Below are 13,382 nucleotides of genomic sequence, written 5' to 3' on the forward strand. Positions count from 1 at the left end.
ACATATTTTGTATTTCAATCAATTTGGGGCATTTGTCCTATTTGTTTTGTTCAGGAGTCAAGATTTATGGCACAAACTTTGCACACACTTTTCCCTTTTACAAGAAAAAAACATTCTGGAGACGGTCCTGAAAACTAGATTTAGAGATGTTGCTCCATTTTGATTTGAGACACAGTAATGTTGGCACAGTACAGCCACAATTCCACTAGTTAACGATGCCTGCTCACAACTTGCTGGACAAATCCATATCTATTGTTTGCAGTTGTTATTCAAGTTGCCAACATAGTTACTACAATGATGTTGCTTATATACAAGGAATAAAATCAGTCTTGAAACTTTTTGAATGGAAATGTAGGAAGATGAGAGGCAATGTTTACCCTATGACTTATCTTGGAAGATGGGTTGAACAAAGACAAATCAATTATAGCATTTCTAGATTTAGAAAAAAATACTTTGTTGACTGGAATGCAGTCTTTGAAAATCTGAAGTTAAACAATGGAAAATCCAGAATGGAATGTAATAATATAATGAAAAGTATAATGGCTACTCACCATATTGTGGAGATGCCGAGTCACAGAAAGGCGCAACAAGACCTTTGTCAAAAATTGATGACGACACACACACACACACACACACACACACACACACCTGAGTTGGGTTTGCATAAGGGTGTGTGTTTTGCCTATTTTTGACAAAGGCTTTGTTGGAAGAAAGCTAACTTTCTGACAGTCATTTTGTTGCGCTTTTCTGTGACTCAGCATCACTGGTTTATGGTGAGTAGTAACTATCCTTTTCATTAAACTCTGAAGTTATTACCACGTAAAATGCAGGAAGTGAAGGGATATATAAAACTTGCACAGAAATGAAGCTGTACTTGTAACAGTCAGAATATTAAAGAAGCAGTAAAGGAAAGTAAGGAAAAATTGTAATTTTGTCAAAGAATGCAAAAGACAGATAATCAGATGTGCACAGTGGACAGCACCTTGAAATGAGGTTATAAGATGAACATCAGCAACACTAAAATAAGAATAATGGAGTGTAGTCAGACTAAATCAGTTGATGCCTAATGAATTAGGTTTGGCAATGAGACACTAAATGCAGTAGATGAGTTTTGTTATCTGAGCAGAAAAATAATTGATGATGACTGAATTTGGGAGGTTATAGAAACCAGGCTTCCAACAGCAAGAAAAGTTTTTCTACTAAAGAGAAAGTTGTTAACAAGTAATATAGAATTAATTGTTGGGCAGCCTTATCTGAAAGTATTTGTCTGGAGTATAGCTTTCGAAGGAAGTGGAGTGAAGGTGATAAACAAGAAAAGAATAGAAGCAACTGGAGTTTTATGTTTCTGAAAAAGCTCATTTTGAAACCTTTTAAAACAACTCATTTCAGCCACATTTGCACTTACAATCAATGCAAATCTTGAGGAGAGACAGACCAATAACTTAATATATTTTGCATATTTTCATTCAGTATTATCATGAGGAGTGACTCATCTTTAAGAGAGAAAGTCTTCATTGCTCAAAAATGCGCTGTATGAGTAATACATGGTGCTCATCCATGATCATCTTGTAGACATCTGTTCAAGGCATTAGGCATTTTGACTATTGCTTCACAGTATATTTGTATTTATTCCCTCATGAAGTTTGTCCACTGCAGTTCAAAACAGTCACTTATGTACATAAGTACAATAACAGAAGAAAAAATGACATTCATATTCTACATTAAGATTGTCTTTATAAAGAAAGTGGTTCACAATGCTGCAACCAAAATTTTTTATCACTTACCAAGTGATATTAAATGTCTCACAGGCAGGAAAGTAAAATATGAAAATAAACTAAAAAGTTTCTCCTCGACAACTTTTTCTATTCCACAGAAGAACTGCTATTATTGTTATGTGTAAAAGTTGGTGGGTAGGAATTACTGACTCATATCTACATGTCTGGTGTTTTTAGTAAAATAAAATAAAAGAAGGAGGACACTTGTAAATTATCAGCATGTAGCCATATTTACAACATAATTTGTAATGTGAATGTAAAATTACTTGTTCCACATCATTACGATTTATCACACAAATAATCCAAGGAACATGAAACTAAATAACTGAAGAATTGTTCATTGCTGCGACTTCCTCTACAGCTGTACAAAATTTTTCTTACTTATACAAATTGGTTTTGGGGTCTCAGCCCCATCTTCAGGTGCAACTTGAGTCAGTACAAGCTGTACATGTCCAAGTTAAGTTAAAATGCAACATACTTACCATACATGGCTCATCAGAGAGAAAATGGAAAAGTAACCTGCTAAAAGTGTGTTTCAGATGTACCTGCTATACATCAACCATAAATTGCAAGCACCAGTGAGGACCTAGAGTACAAGGCCAATCTGTGCCAAGTTTGCATAGTGTTGTCATTGGTAGGTAGCACCTAAATTGACATAACAATTACTCAAAGGAAACAGCAGTGTGTCCCATCTGCCAGCAGCCTGTCTTTTAACTTAAGTTGGACATGAACACTTTGTACTGATTTCAGTTGCAGCAAACATGGGGCTGAGACCCCAAAATCAAGTTGCATAGGACTTCACTAATAAAAATTTTATACAACTGTAGTGTAAGTTTCAATTACAATCAATTTATATAACAGTTGTGGATGTCCTACAAATGGTAATTAATGTTAACCAAGTAATGCTGAAAATTAGGTGGGTCATTCAGATAGCTACTGAAGGGCACTAAGTCGAATCAGGGTGAAAATAAATTTATTTCACAACTTGACTAGAATAAGGAAATAGTTAATAGGATACATCATGAGCCATCAACAAATAGTTAATTTGGGAAAGAAGGGAAGAGAGAGAGAGAGAGAGAGAGAGAGAGAGAGAATGTGTGTGTGTATGTGCGTGTGTGGGGGGGAGGGGGGGGGGGGAGGTGGGAGCATTGGGAGGGATAAAAATTGTAGGGGTAGACCAAGACTTTCCTACAGTAAACAGTTTCAAGTGGATGTATGCTGTACAAATTATGTAGGGATAAAGACTTGCACAGGGCAGACTAGTGTGGAGAGCTGCATCCAGCAAGTCAATGCATTTTTAATTTATTCATTTATTCATTCAGCCATTCATCGTATTCTGTAGACACCATCAAGAAGGCAAATCTTCAAGAATTTGGAATAAGTCAAGGAATACATTAACAAAAACTGAAAAAATCCTAGAAACTTAAACTGCATAGTGTACCAGTATTAACAATACAATATCACTATAATGCTTAATGGTACTCAATGCTTATGCTAGCTAGATTTGATTGGATACATTATAAAGAACGCTGCTACACTGAAGAAAAGCTGCTGTCTCCTCAGTTATACTAAACAGGCACTGTTTTTCTCCTCCAGGGACCTTGTGTCTGCTTTTTCATTACATTAGCATAGTTGCCTCCATGTGTAAATACGAAGCCCTGTTTATGGTATGTTATTATTGTCATGCAGCCTTACAACAACACTGCTACTTGCCAGATGGTTAACACAATTTTTCAGTCCTTGAGCTTAGGCATTTCAAAAGTTTGTAGCAATAGTGGCTACCATACTAACTGTTTGGAATATCCGATTTTTATTTTTGTTGGATGGGTGCTTGTAGAATGTGTTCTCACCAAAGCACAAAACTTCACTCTGAACCCTAGACAAGGAGGCGAATTATATTTATGAACACTGTTTTTGCCCTTTGTATTGTGATGGTGTGCATCACAGTTCAGCTGAAACATATTTCTAATTATAAATAACAAAAACAATTAAGACACAATGTATTGGGAAGTGGGTGCGGAAATTCCAAGATCCTTAAACTGCTTCTCCAAAATGTATGGTTATGTGCTTTATGCAATATTCCAATTGTTCACGTCTTCTGAATAAACACTCCATTTGCTTCAGATGCAATTCCCCAGAAGATGATTCCATAAGATAACAAGGAGTCAAAGTATGCAAAACAAGACAATAGTCTTGTCTTTAAGTCAACAAAATGAGAAATAATTCCAAGGGCAAAATATTCTGAAATGAGTTTTTTGATTAGTTTGTCTTGTGCTGACTCCATTTGAACTTGTTATGCAAATGGTCCTTGAGGAATTTTAGACAGTGTGTTTCTTTTAGTGTATTACCATTAATGTCTACTTATGTTAATACACTCCTGGAAATTGAAATAAGAACACCGTGAATTCATTGTCCCAGGAAGGGGAAACATTATTGACACATTCCTGGGGTGAGATACATCACATGATCACACTGACAGAACCCCAGGCACATAGACACAGGCAACAGAGCATGCACAATGTTGGCACTAGTACAGTGTATATCCACCTTTCGCAGCAATGCAGGCTGCTATTCTCCCATGGAGACGATCGTAGAGATGCTGGATGTAGTCCTGTGGAACGGCTTGCCATGCCATTTCCACCTGGCGCCTCAGTTGGACCAGCGTTCGTGCTGGACGTGCAGACCGCGTGAGACGACGCTTCATCCAGTCCCAAACATGCTCAATGGGGGACAGATCCGGAGATCTTGCTGGCCAGGGTAGTTGACTTACACCTTCTAGAGCACGTTGGGTGGCACGGGATACATGCGGACGTGCATTGTCCTGTTGGAACAGCAAGTTCCCTTGCCGGTCTAGGAATGGTAGAACGATGGGTTCGATGACGGTTTAGATGTACCGTGCACTATTCAGTGTCCCCTCGACGATCACCAGTGGTGTACGGCCAGTGTAGGAGATCGCTCTCCACACCATGATGCCGGGTGTTGGCCCTGTGTGCCTCGGTCGTATGCAGTCCTGATTGTGGCGCTCACCTGCATGGCGCCAAACACGCATACGACCATCATTGGCACCAAGGCAGAAGCGACTCTCATCGCTGAAGACGACACGTCTCCATTTGTCCCTCCATTCACGCCTGTCGCGACACCACTGGAGGCGGGCTGCACGATGTTGGGGCGTGAGCGGAAGACGGCCTAACGGTGTGCGGGACCGTAGCCCAGCTTCATGGAGACGGTTGCGAATGGTCCTCGCCGATACCCCAGGAGCAACAGTGTCCCTAATTTGCTGGGAAGTGGCGGTGCGGTCCCCTACGGCACTGCGTAGGATCCTACGGTCTTGGCGTGCATCCGTGCGTCGCTGCGGTCCGGTCCCAGGTCGACGGGCACGTGCACCTTCCGCCGACCATTGGCGACAACATCAATGTACTGTGGAGACCTCACACCCCACGTGTTGAGCAATTCGGCGGTACGTCCACCCGGCCTCCCGCATGCCCACTATACGCCCTCGCTCAAAGTCCGTCAACTGCACATACGGTTCACGTCCACGCTGTCGCGGCATGCTACCAGTGTTAAAGACTGCGATGGAGCTCCGTATGCCACGGCAAACTGGCTGACACTGACGGCGGCGGTGCACAAATGCTGCGCAGCTAGCGCCATTCGACGGCCAACACCGCGGTTCCTGGTGTGTCCGCTGTGCCGTGCGTGTGATCATTGCTTGTACAGCCCTCTCGCAGTGTCCGGAGCAAGTATGGTGGGTCTGACACACCGGTGTCAATGTGTTCTTTTTTCCATTTCCAGGAGTGTAGTAACTCATTATTACTTGTTTGAAATTATATAAAATGAGTCTTTGTGGTATTAATACTTGAACTGTAATTTTCTAGCTCTCCTGGTGAGGCATTGCCATGTTGAACAATTAGGTTTCTGCTGGTTACTTGCATCTTTCTTGCACAATATTTCAAATTAGTGATTTGCAGTCTTCTTCAGTTGCTGTCAGACACCACCTGAAGAAGACTCTGAGTCATACATTTGAAATATTGTGGAATAAAGATGCGAATAACCAGCAGAGACCTGACTTTCAACATAACAGTACTTGAACTGTTAGCTATAAATCATTTGCTGGTCTGTTACACTATCATCTGAGCTGTATCTGGCAATCCTTGTGGTTGGATCCTTGAGTAGTATGCTTATGTTGTCTGCCAATATTGCAGTTTGTGAACTGCCCTTTAAGATCAGTGGAAGATAATTTATGTAAGTTGAAGACAAGAGTGATCCAGTACCAATCCTTGTGGGACCCCTCATGTATGACTTCCCCATTCTGAGGTTAGTTTCATGTCTATGACAGAGTTTGTGAATGAGCGTTTTTGCATTCTGTTATGAAAGAGAGGTGATGACTATCAACCGCTCAAACAGCACCTTTGTGCTTTGACTGATCACAACATTTAATTTAGCTTCACTTTCATTTTTGAGCTTTGGCTGTTTCGTATAATGTGTTCTTGTATATTTGATTTTTGTGTATAAAATTGTGTTCAATAAGTTAATGTGTGTTGGTGCTACTATTCCCACATTCAGTGAAAGGTAATCATTGAATTTGTGGCCAGGTATTTGAAAACATCATCATTTCTTCCAGAACTACTTTCTGGAGGTTCTGTTTCATTTGAAACACTATTTCTGCTTATTTCATATTTAGTAACTTTCCAAACTGTTTTTGTTTCGTTTTGGAGTGTTTTATTTTTCAGCAGAGTTCATGTGTTTTGCTTTTTTAATGATAGAGCAAAGTATTTCACAATGCTGGTGGTAACAGACTTCCAGCTTTTAACTAGAGTTTTTTCTCTGAATTAGGCATAGCTGTCTTCTTAGCACTAAACAGCTTAATTCCAGAAGTTATCCATTCCATATCCTTGCTTCTGTTGAATTCTTCCCATTATATGTCTGTGACAGACTCATTGTTTATTTTCTGCGATATAATACTTCTTTGTGTGAACTGTAACTAACTGTTTAGCATGTCTTATTGTTAAAATTTGATGATCATGCTTAGATAAACCAGTGACTATTGGTTTTACAGATATATCAGGTACTGGATCTAAAAACAAACTGTCAGTGGCTGTTGCACTGTCTTTCAATCACCGTAAGAAATTTTATGGTGGGAGATAACTCATAGTTTCATATCACCAACTATAAGCATTCCTTATTTGCATTATCTGACAGAAAAGAAGATTGAAGTCTCCAGTTAAACCAGCATAACCTTATTAAAACTCTCTACAATGCCTTTATATAGCTTAATATACATCCTGCTAGTGGCCTACAAACAGTCAGTACTGCAATCCTATACATTTTCTGATTCACTATTATGGTACGGTAATCCTATGTAACAACATTCATTCATCCGAAGAACCTGAAATGCAACTCCATTTTTTTGGATACACATAACCTCTCCCCCTTTCTTCTTACTGATTCTACATTCTTGTCTCCATCAAGATGAATGTTTTCATTTCAATGATTTCCATGTGATGTTCTAATTTGCACAATAAACTTGCTAACATTCTACTTGTCCATTCATTTTCCTGTATGGTTATGAGAAGTTTATTCTTTTTATTAATGGGGCTTTTGATGTTTTGATGAAAGATAATAAATGCTTTTCTTTTATATCCATGGCTTTGTATAAGCCGTAGCATATTATTGTGGTAGTAGCTATTTCAACTGTAACTATAGTGGTATTGCAGCTCTGTATTTAACATGTATGTACCCTAAAAAGCCTAGGGAACACAGTGGAAAACACTGGGATAGGATGGCTACTGCTTTAGTCAGACTGGATGCTACTGCCATTAGCCATACAAGGAGTCTCTTACCAGTAGTTCTCAGTTGTAAACATGGTATGTGTGATGGGACTAAGGGGCAATACATCAGTCATAACCATGTGTGAACCAATTTAATTTATGTTACTGTCCAAGCTGTTGCCTGCACATGATCTATTCCATTTGCTTACCAGAGCCTAAATCTCAGCTGACATCCCCTAACCCTGCAGTTGGCTTCAGAACATTTATTATTTATTTATTTTTTATCTACATCGATCCTTGATGTTAATGTATCATTAGGATGTAGAATGTGTGAGAGTATTACAGTTATAGCCATGTGTAAGTTATCGTAATGCTTGCAGCCTGTGGTGGAGGGTACTTTGTATGCCACTGTTCCAATCACAACACATATGCAGCAAAAGCAACTGTTGGCAAACCACTGCTTAAGCTCAGATCTCCCTCATCTTACATCTCAAACACATTATTACTGCACTTGGCTTCCTGTGGCCATTATTGGAAACATGCAGTAATGTTACAGTAAGCAAATACAAAGGTAACGAAGGAAACTGCATTATGTTATGAATAATTTCAAGATAGTTGAGCATATGCTATCAAGTGGTCAGCAAGTACTTGTGAAATATCATGATAAAAACTCACAATAAGCTGATCACAGCACTCCCAATCCCAGGTGCAATAATGTTGTGGTCAACTAATACCATCATGGTGTTTTCATGAGATGTATGCAGGAAGAAGCAAAATATTAATAAATCTTCTTGGAACACATGCCCTCAGAATTTTAACATCAAACTGCACCATGATATACAAAGTATATTTTATAATGTAAATGGATAGATAAAGAATCCACTCACCAACCATGGCAGGAGAACACACACAAAAATAGTTTAAGTTTTACAAGCTTTCAGAGCCAGTAACTTGTGGTGTAATGCATGAACACCTGCATATGATTGATGCTTAGTTCAGGGGTTGTCAATAAATCTGGAGCGTAAACAGAAGAGTTGAAGGGGAAGGAAGAGGGGTGAAGGAAAAGGACTGGAGAGGTTTAGGGAAAGGGGTACAGTTCAGAAAAGTCACCCAGAATCCCGGGTCAGGTGAGACTTACCGGACGGAATGAGAAGGAAAGACTGATTGTTGGGGACTGCACCAGATGAAATTTGAAAACCTGAGAGCTTAAAAGTGAAAAACTGGGTAATAAACAAGTCAGAGATTACTACTAAACCATCATAATAAGAGTGAAAAGCTAAGTGCATTGTATGTAACAGAAGTGAGAGGGGGACGGCGAAAAATAGACATGTCAGAAAACGAAATACATAGAAGACTAAAATCGAGCGAAGGAAGGAGTAGCTACTGTGAATAAAGACTGAGATGGAAGGAATTAATGTACATAAAGGCAAGGTGGGAGTTGAGAACCAAGGACATGTAGCACTAGTTCCCACGTGCGGAGTTCTGAGAAACTGGTGTCTGGGGGAAAAATCCAGATGGCACGTGCGTTAAAACAGCCACAGAAGTCATGACCGTGCTCTGCAACAGGATATTGTGTGTTGCTGGTATACACCATCTGCCTATGCCCATTTATCCTGACTGATAACTGGACGGCAGTCATACTAATATAAAGGCAGACCAGTGTTTCCATAAGAGCTGGTAAATGAATTGTCGTTTCACAGGTGGCTCTCCCTTTGGTAGTATTCTTTTGCCAGTAACAGGGCTGGAATAGGTGTAATAGGAGGATGCACAGGGCAAGTCTTGCAGCATAGGCGGTCACAGGGCTAGGAGCCATAGAGCAGGGAGATGGGTGCAGAAGGAGGATAGGGTCTGACAAGGTGTTGCAGAGATCGGGAGGGCAATGAAAAGCTATTCACGGTGTGGTGAGCAATATCTCAGACAGAATGGACCTCATTTCAGGGCATGATTTTAGGAAGTCATGGCCTTGTAGAAGCAGCTGATTAATGTATTCGAGACCAGGATAATACTGGGTGACAAGTGGTGTGCTCCGAAGTTGTTTTTTGGAGGGATCAGCAGTACCAGGATTGGATGTGATGGTCTGGGAAATCTGCTGCTGAACTAGGCTGCTGGAATAATTATGTCCAGTGAACGCAGTGGTTAGAGTGGTGGTGTACTGCTGTAAAGAGTCTGCAGCCAAAAAAATACATTTGCCTTGAATGTCAAGGCTCTATGGGAAGGAGCTCTCATGCTTATCAAATGGACCCATGACAAAACTGATAGCTTTTCTTTGGATCTTCTCCATGTCTTCTTTCGACCCAACATGGAGGTATCCCAGACTGACAAACAATACTGAAGTGTTTGTCCCTCAAGGGTTTTATAAGATACCCTTATAGTGGGTGGACTACACTTCCTAAAGATTCTTCCAATGGTTCATGATCCTGCATCTGCCTTATCTACGATTAGTCTTATGTGGTCATTCCATTTTAAACATATCTGTGGGTATTCTGCAAAGCATTTACTGGATGTCACTGTTTTAGCTGGTTGTCCGGCGATTGTATACCAAATGATAAAAGGTCTTTCTGTGTATTTATGCACAACAAGTTATATCTGTTTACGCTCCAGATTTATTGACAACCCCTGAACTAAGCATCAATCATATGCAGGTGTTCATGCATTACACCACAAGTTACTACCATTATGACTTCTAAGTATACATAGCAGCAGCATCTGTGAGCAATCTTATGGAGCTTCTGATGTTATCCAGTAGTTCATTTCCGTAAGAGGGTGGTTTGATAAGTCTGATATAAAAGCAAAGAAAGCTGTTTGTTTTGTACACAACTCACCTTACTTCTTGACATAGTTTCCTCTGAGGGATATATACTTGGTCCAGTGGTCCTCCAGTTTTTTCATCTCACTGTGCAAACTGTGCAAAACACACATTGACTGCAACTAACACTTCCCCAATTGATGTACATTTCTTCCCAACAAGTTTCAGATTAGAGAACAGGAATAAATCACTTTGGACTATGTCTGGTGAATAGTGTGTGTGCCACCTTTGGTCTTTTTTCAGCCAACACAAGTTTCAAATGATCAAACAATGAAGCATAATATGATCCAGTTATGGTTCTGTCTTTTTCCAAATGATCTATGAGAATTATTTCTTGGGAATCGCAAAAAGCAGTGGCCATAACCTTACCATCTGACAAAATGGTCTTTGCCTACTTCTGTGCACTTTCAGCAGCTTTTGCCCATTCTTTTGACTGTCATTTTGACTCCAGTGTGTCATGATAGATCCAGATTTCATCAACAGTAACAAATCAGTGCAAAATGTCTTGTGGATTGTGGTTAAACATTGCCTTTATGATGCTTGTCCAAAAACATTTAAATTTATTAATCCAAAAGTAAATGGTCTTCAATGATGGTGCAGAGTCAGCATGAAATTCATCTGGTTCTGTTTTGATCTGTGTAGCAATTCAAAACTTCAAATGAAAATTTTTAATAGCAGCAGCAGTTTTCTGCATTTTCAATTGCAGTGGACACACTGACCAATTCAGACAGCTGTCAACAATGAAATGTATGCTATGTATTGTTGAAATTCTTTATATGATCCTGAGAATAATCAAGCTTACCAGTCATGAAGCCACAACACAAACATTCCTTTTTTTTTTTCAAGGAGATTTACCATACTTATCAACACAACCTCATATCTAGTGGATAGCAGTTGTCCCGTAACACCCTCTTTGGGGTTTGCCCGATGTTCCACTTTATGTCTAAAGTTAACTCTCCATTACAAATGACATGATATGTTCTGTTTACTAGGAACTCTTCAATCCAATCCCAAAGCTAGTCTGATATCCCTTATGCTTGTATTATGTTTATTAGGTGATAGTGCACAACTGCACTGAATGCCTTCTGGAAGTCAAGAAACGTCATCAACATGAACGCCAGTATCAGCTTACTGCCTTCTATGTCTCATAGACAAACACATTTCCACAGAGCTGGTGTTCAATATCCAAAAAGTTCATAAGATGCATTAAACACAATCCACAATTTGACAAAGTACTGATGTCACTGATGTAAGTATAGGGAAGGTATATTTAAGGTGTCACATTCCATCAATGATAAAATGGACAAGCTTTTTAGAGGTGGGGCATAAGGTTCGATTGCAGCAGGATGGGGAAGGAAGTGAGCCACACTCTTGCAAAGGGACCATCCTGGCATTGGCCTAAATGCATATCCATTGTGCTGACACCGGTGTCACATCACTTGGTATTAGTGATATAGTCATCAGGCTTTCACTCTGCCCAGTACACTGCCATGCTACACCCCTGTGGAGACTTTGAAAATTAGAAACTGACCAGTTTATCAACTTCTAAGCTCAATAACTTATGGGTTCTAAGAAGACAAGTGGTCTAACTCATTTAAAAAGTTTTGTTAAGGCTTTGTGTAGCCTCACGATAGCCAAGGCCTTTGATTATTTTGATCATAAAATTCTACCAGTGAAACCAAAACTGAACTCCATTAAAGACATATCCCATGCCTGAATAGAATCATATATTAAAAACAGATACCAAAATTTCACGTTAACAAATGACACAACAGGAATGTGATTAAATTTGGAGGGGGAAACCTTAAGTAATGTTCTTTTCCTGTGTGAAGGATTTAAAAAAGATGTTGGAAAACTCCTCAACTGTCATTTTTGTTGATGACAACCATATGGAATACTGATAAATTCCCCAAACACATGCATATCAGACACAGCCAGCAGAATACTAGAACAGACTTACAATGGGTTCTCACTGCAAACTGCTTAACCCCTAATCTCCCAAAAATTCATATTACACAATTCCAAATGAATAAAAAATTTCTTAATATCTTTAAATATAGAGCTTGATAGGAACATATTGCATGAGGCTTCATGACTAAAGTTCCTTGGACTAAAGATAAATAATAAACTTAAGTGGCACTAGCTTTGCTTTCTGCTTTGCACTTAGAAATTTCTCTCAATGTGTTGACAAGCTGCATATATTGCGTACTTTCACTTGGTACTGTCTTATGGCATAATCTTTGAGGGCATTCCAGAAGAGTTTGCCGCCTGAATTTATTATCTATATGGATGCTGAGGAACTTCATACATGGCATCTCATCCAGTTTATACACCTTGATCTCTACTTCTGATATGTAAGTCATTTTTATTTGTTTAGAATTACACCATAAAAGTGTTTTTAATATCAAAGGTCAAAGTGTTTGCTGTAAACCAGTTGTAAGCCTGTTCCATTATTCTCCTGGTTGTGTGGTACAACTGTTTTTTGATCTTTTATCAGTATACTTTTCTTCTTGTTATAATTGTACTAAATTTCTTAAAAATCTTTATTTATATTTGAAAATATGTGTAAGTCATTTGAATACTGTTTATTATTTGACATTTTCATAATCTTTTTCATTATACTGTAATGAACTTAAGCGTTTATATTATTTTCTTTTTATGTTTTAGGGACTAAGCTACAGAACACTATTCTGAGCATAACATTGAATCAGTATATTCTAATGTCACCAGCATTCATCTACATTTACAGAAAAGTATAAATGAAATAAATCATGGAAATTATGCAATTTATACCATAGTTCATAGTGTATAGTTTTTAATACCTCTACAAATGAAGTAACCACTCTATAACCTGATAAGAGAGTGTAGATCAATAGGATTTTTAAAATGTTATGATCTTTGCTGTGGATGAAGCCTATATTGAAATCAGGAATAATTATTAATGCGATCAAGTTCATTACACTGATAAATCAAGAACTGTACAATTTATTTTATTCTGCTGCTTTAGCAGTCTGTGTAATTCATATATAAATAGGT

Source organism: Schistocerca serialis, chromosome 5, assembly GCF_023864345.2.
Source record: "Schistocerca serialis cubense isolate TAMUIC-IGC-003099 chromosome 5, iqSchSeri2.2, whole genome shotgun sequence".
NCBI lineage: Eukaryota > Metazoa > Arthropoda > Insecta > Orthoptera > Acrididae > Schistocerca > Schistocerca serialis.